The following is a 7059-nucleotide window of genomic DNA, read 5'->3' on the forward strand; positions in this document are numbered from 1 at the left end:
TGCCTTGAAATCAAGGTCTTGTGATCAGACACCTCGAAGAACACCCTGTCAACTGCTTTATCATAATGAGTAGTCGCATACACCTGCGATAGAAGCACCATGGGCACAGACTCAACCCGAGATAGTGCAGGAGCGATTTGCGAGTACTTCAAGCACTCGATGATCGGAAACATGTAAGAATCATACGCCTGAGGTGTGAGGTCAATCACCAAGCATTGGTGAGGACGAATGGGTAGGATATGTGAGGTAGCATGGACTGAGGATGATTCCGCCATTGTTGAAGGTTGAAAGAAGAAGATGAACAGTAAAGCGTTTGGGAGTTTTTGCTCTCTAGAAAATCCGGAAGCAGTAAAAAGGTAAATGAGAGTATAGACTGCCTTTTATAGTGGGTGAATGGAGAGAGAAAAATCGTTTCAAATCTTCTATGCGATGATCACGTAGGAGAGAGAGTGTCAGATTCCTAGGATCACGCCACCCAACAAGCGCTGTTTCAGAACAAACCGTTTCAAATCCTCACGCGCCTTTAAGTGCCAGAGAGATGTCGCTTGAAATTCGCACACACGTCCAATATGTCAGTAAAAGAGTGGGCGTTTCAAATTCACACGCGCCCCTTTTTACCGTCGTTTTGAAATTCAATCCTTTTAACTCCCGCCTGAGTCAGCAACCTTTCGTCTTATCTTTTAAATGGCATCTTTTGAATTAAATACCCACGTGGATGATTTTTGACCACAACTTCATAATTAACCACCAAAGCAATAATACAGCCTGTAATAATTAGTAACGGAATTTTGGAAAATCAAAGATTTTCGTGCTAAGAGTGTAAAAAAAAGAAATAAAGCAACTCTTTTTAGGAATAAATGTGATGTCAATAATGACACGAAACAAGTGATCCCGGGCACGAATCTCTTCCTTCAAGATCAAGAGAGACCTTAAAGTGTTTATGTGGATTCCCGTTGAATGACGATCAAACATTTATTAATAAATGTTGAAAGGCTTCTTTTAATTAGGCTAAGTAAGGGTGGCTTTCGCTTTGATTCAGCAATTCTAATCTTGAAATAAGAAAGAAAGTGAACAAAGTACTTGTGAGACCGGTGTAGTCTGTTGAACAAGTAGGTAGGAATTAATTTTAAGTAGCTTGGAAAATATAAAATCTCAAAAAAAATTAAAAACTGGATCCCAAGGGAAGAAATGTTATGGTGTTTAACAATTTCATAGGAATTACAAAAAAATAAAAATTTGAGATTTCAGTAGGATACATCCGTCAATTCGTTGGTGAAAACTTGAGCAAATTAATTGTTCACCGTCAATTCTTTAGGTGTTGAATTTTGGGTTTCACTCAGCTCGTAGTGGCACGAAACTAAGATCATAAACACAGATGTTGTGTAACCATAAACCTCAGTGGTAATTTCTGAGAGTCTCAAGGGTTACGTTGATGAAACGAATGTAATGGAGAAATGTAATGGAGATGGTGTAAGAAATGAAAGTACCTCTGCTGCGAAAATAAGGACCAAGCAGAAAAACTCTTAACTCATGTGAGAAGAGAGTGAGGTAGCTCACGATTAGAATAAATGTAGTAGCCTTATTGGGAAGACAAGGTTTGTTTATACCAGGTCATGAAGGCTATTATTCAAAATCTTATGAGGCTTGGGACACATACAACAGCATGCTTCTATGGACACTTAAGTAATCCAACAATTATATCCCCATAAACGAACGAACATAAACAAATAAGAAAATATTTTTGGAGTTTTTGAAGTAGATAAAAAAAAGAAAAAAAAAGGTAAAAGATAAAAAAAATAAGCAAGAAAAAAATAGACTTAGAAAGAGTAAAAAAAACTTTTGAAAAATTTGATAACCGAACCCGAACGTTCGGTTGGTTTCGGTTGGAAAAAAGATGAAAAACCGAACCCGAGCGTTCGGTTGGTTTCGGTTCAAGAAAATTTTGAAAAACTGAACCCGAGCGTTCGGTTGGTTTCGGTTCAAGAAAATTTTGAAAAACCGAACCCGAGCGTTCGGTTGGTTTCGGTTCAAGAAAATTTTGAAAAACCGAACCTGAACCTTCGGTAGGTTTCGGTTTTGGAAAATTTTAGAAAACCAAAGAATTTAAACATGCAATCAGAAAATACTTTTAAGAATAAGATAAACAACTTTGTACAAGAAATATACAACCAAGAAAACTACCTTTGTGGTGATGAGCAAGTCAGATGATTTAACCGAACCTGAACGTTCGGTCAATTTTGTTTCTTACGTTTGAGGTTGAGAGGTAGTTTGAGGTACTGACTCTGATTCCATCATACCTAGCCCTTGCAATATTCTGTTGAATGACGCTTCATGAAGAGCTTTGGTAAAGACGTCAGCCAGTTGATCAGTGGTTCTTACGAAGTGAACTTCGACGTTTCCAACTTCCACGTGATCTTTGATGAAGTGATACCTCAGTGCTATGTGTTTGGTTTTAGAGTGTTGCACTGGGTTATGACAGATCCTAATTGCACTTTCAGAGTCACAATATAGTGGGATCTTCTTCATATTGAGTCCATAGTCTCGAAGTTGACTCTGGATCCAAATCACTTGAGAGGTGCAGGATGCAGCGGCTATGTATTCCGCTTCGGCAGTAGACAACGACACGCACGTTTGTTTCTTGGATTGCCAGCTAACCAACTTCCCGTCAAGGAATTGACAGCCGCTAGTGGTGCTTTTTCTATCGAGTCCACATCCTCCAAGGTCTGCATCTGAATAGGCTTGAACGAAAAAGCCTGAGTTGGAAGGATACCATAGACCTAAGGAGGCAGTTCGCTTCAGATAGCGTAGAATGTTCTTCACTGCAAGCATGTGAGGTTCACGTGGGTTTGCCTGAAATCTAGCACAGTAACATATAGAGAACATGATGTCGGGCCCGCTAGCAGTAAGACACATTAGTGAGCCTATCATTTGACGATAGAGCGTGATATCAACAGCTGGTTTGTCTAGGGATGGAGTTAGCTTGGTGCCGAATGCCATTGGGACTTTGACTTTGGAGTCTCCCATCATACCAAACTTTGCTAGGAGAGTTTTCGTGTAAGCTTCCTGATTGATAAAGATGCCTTCGGGTCCCTGTCTAATATTTAATCCAAGGAAAAAGTTAATAGGACCCATTGAGCTCATTTCAAATTTAGTCTCCATCAGCTTTCTGAATTCAACTGTTAGGCTGGGATTCGTTGAGCCAAAGATGATGTCATCGACATAAATTTGAACTATCATAAGGTGGTTACCTTCCTTTTTGTGAAAGAAGGTTGGGTCAACCGAACCCTGTTTGAATTTAGACATCTTTAAGAATTTAGTTAGCGTTTCATACCAGGCTCTCGGAGCTTGTTTGAGGCCATACACAGCTTTATCCAGAATGTAACAATGATTTGGATATTTTTCGTTCACGAACCCAGGAGGTTGCTCCACATACACGATTTCTTCAAGTTCTCCATTAAGAAATGCACACTTGACGTCCATTTGGAAAACTTCAAAGTTTTTGTGGGCAGCGTAAGCAAGAAATATTCTTACCGATTCTAGCCTAGCTATAGGAGCGAAAGTCTCTTCATAATCAATGCCTTCCTCCTGACAATATCCCTTTACCACCAGACGAGCTTTGTTCCTTATAACATTCCCTACCTTGTCCATTTTATTCCTAAAGACCCATTTGAGTCCAACAACCGAGGCATCTGGAGGAGTTGGAATGAGGCGCCAGACTTTGTTCCTTTCAAATTCGTTCAGTTTGTCTTGCATTGCTTGAACCCAATCGGAGTGATCGAGAGCAGTGTTAACTGTCTTCAGTTCAACTTTTGATACGAATGAGTTAAACATACAAAACTCAACTTTTGAAAATAAGGATGTCTGTTTTGCCTTGAGTTGTGATCGGGTCAAGACCTTTTCAGAGACATCACCAACCACTTGAGAGATAGGATGATCTCTGGTCCATTTGACAAGAGGAGGGTAGTTTGGATCAAAGGTGGGGTCTAGTTCAGCGTTGATCATTTCTTCTGGCTCGGATTGGCTTTCGTAGTCGAGCATCATATCAGCTTGCTCCCCCTCGATAGATGAGCTTTCTGGAATGTTTGGAGAAACTTGAGGTTCAGAGGTTTCTTGTGGTGCTTGGTATTCAAGCGTTGATGCACCTTCGGTTGGAGAAGCACTTTCGGTTGGAGAAGTGCTTTCGGTTGCAGTTGTAGAGCTTGGCTCCCCCTCAACATGTGAGCTTGGCTCCCCCTCGACATGTGAGCTTGGCTCCCCCTCGACATGTGAGCTTGGCTCCCCCTCGGCTGAAGCATCGTTGGATGGAGGTTCATCAGAATTCGATCCTCCTTCGTTCATTCTCCTGGCAGCTTCTTCGACAATTTGCTTCATATGGTCTACCTTGTTGTCTGTTGCGCCTGCTTCTGAGAGAGTAGCTTTCTCTGGTTCGTCAAATAGCTCCATAAACTTCTCGAATAGATTAGCGATCGAGACTGTGACCTGGCCAGTTTGAGGAAAGATTTCACCAGCGGTGTCTTCTTTGGCCCGTAGCTTTTTGACATAACTATCGTCAAAGGTCACGTAATAGGTTTCTTCAATTTTTCTCGAACGCTTGTTGAGGACTCTGTATGCTTTGGATGTGAGAGAGTAGCCCAGAAAGATTCCCTCGTCGGCTTTGACATCGAACTTGTTGCGGTGTTCTTTAGAGTTAAAGATGAAACACCGTGAGCCGAACACGTGGAAAAATTTCACATTGGGCTTCCTATTGTTGAGAATCTCATAAGGTGTGAGCGTGAATCGCTTGTTGAGATAGGACCTGTTCTGAGTAAAACAAGCAGCAGAAATAGCATCAGCCCAAAAATAAAGAGGTAAGGAAGCGAAACTTAGCATAGTTCGGGCAGCTTCACACAAAGATTGGTTTCGTCTTTCGACAATTCCGTTCTGTTGAGGTGTGTAGGGAGCTGAGAAGTTGTGACTTATTCCCTTTTCTGCTAGAAATTCTTCAAATTCCCTGTTCTTGAATCCCAGACCATTGTCGCTCCTGATGTTGCGAACGACCTTCTTGAGCTGTACTTCAATCTGCTTGATGAACACTTTAAGCTTATGAGTCGCTTCAGATTTGAGCTTTAGAAAGAACACCCATGTAAATCGTGAAAAGTCATCAACAATAACAAGAATATACTTGCTACCACCGATGCTTTCGATAGATGATGGACCACACAAATCAATATGAAGTAATTCGAGTGGTTCAACAACTTTTGTGTTAATTATAGATGGATGACTTTGACGACTCTGCTTCCCCATTTCGCATGCAGCACACAAATGATCTCTGTCGAACTTGAGCAGTGGAAGGCCTCGAACATGACCTCCAGTGACAAGTTTGTTTATATCTTTGAAGTTGAGATGAGAGAGTCTTCGGTGCCACAACCAGCTTTCGTCAGATTAAGCTTTTGATAACAGGCATATAGCTGGGTTTCCTTTGATGGGTTTAAGATTTAGAGGAAACATTTCACCCTTACGCTCCGACTTGAGAATTACTTTCTTTGTCTTCTTCTCAATAATTTCAGAACCCTCATCGTCGAATGAGACTTTGAGACCTGTACCTCCAACAAGCTGAGATACACTAGTGAGGTTGTGTTGTAGTCCTTCCACATATGCTACCTTCCTTATAGTAAAATCACCATTAGTTATCATTCCGTATCCCTTTATGGTGCCGAAAGAATTGTTTCCAAACTTGGCATTGCCACCATTTGAAAGAGACCTGTATTCCCTGAGCTCTTCTTTCCTCCCTGTCATGTGACGCGAGCAGCCACTATCGATGTACCATTCTTCGTCAAACTGCTCGTCACTTATAACCTGCAAAAGTTAAGCAGATTTAGGAACCCAAAGTTTCTTGGGTCCTCGTGAGCTTTTCATAGGAACAGGAATAGTAAGAGAGATGTCAACAAGATATGTTCGTTTTATAAGTGTTGTTTCATCCTTCTTTTTGATGGTAAAAACTTTTATTTTATTGGGATTAGGTGCATTCGGTTTAGACTCTGGTTTGGGTGCATTAACCTTCTGTTTGCCTTTTTGTTCAGCTGACGAATGAGATTTTTGAGAACGAACAGAATGAGCTTTAGAGCAAGATGGAGATGAATTGGAAGAATTAGAAGAATTAGATGAATGAGAAGGAGTGGGCTTAGATTGAGATGACTTCTTGGCTGGAGACTCTAGGTGACCCTTTTGCTTTTGATCATTGGTGGGACTAACCTTAGAGTTTTGATCTCTTTTGACTTCAGAACCGAACCTTTGCTTTTGGTTGGAGCAATTCTCTGAACCGAACCTATGCTTTCGGTTGGAGTCATTCTCAGAACCGAACCTTTGCTTTCGGTTGGTATTCTCTTCTGAACCGAACCTTGGCTTTCGGTTGTTGTGGTTCTCATGCTTTTTGACAAGATTGTTCTCAAACTTCAGATGCTTGTCTTGATGTGAGAAATATGCATTTTGGGATTGCTAGAATTGTTTCCTTTCAGAGAGATTCTTCCTGTATCTCTGGTTCCTTTCACGTTTCAGATTCCTCATCTGCTTCGGTTGATGATGGATATTGGCTTTCGTTTTCGGTTTCTCCTTAGCTGGTTCACTTTGAACTGTGGGAGTTTCACTTTGAACTGAGGAACTAGAAGGAATGTCTTCTTTAGCCGAACTTCCATTCTCTTGAGGATTGTCTTTCGTACCACTAGTACTTGGCACATCGAAATTATCTGGCTTGTTCAGAGGTTCTGGTATGTATCTACCTTTACTAATCCATGAAGTCCTTTCTGACAAGCCTACCGTTTCATATGCATTATCGATTGGAGCTGACCAGAAGAACTCATCACATCCATCAGCATTGTCTTCGTTTACAATTGCTGTGAGTTCAGCGGTCTGATGTTCGGTTACTCCAGTGACCTTGTACACTTGATTTGGAGTGGTCTGGACCTTTTGATATAAAACCGCTTTCTCTACTAAGATCGGGGACTTTTGTTGGGACAATCGAGCGAACTCCACTGAATTTTCAGAAATTAGATTCTTGTGATTTTTAGGTTCGCTTTTTACAAA

The sequence above is a fragment of the Lactuca sativa genome, chromosome 3, assembly GCF_002870075.4.
Source record: "Lactuca sativa cultivar Salinas chromosome 3, Lsat_Salinas_v11, whole genome shotgun sequence".
NCBI lineage: Eukaryota > Viridiplantae > Streptophyta > Magnoliopsida > Asterales > Asteraceae > Lactuca > Lactuca sativa.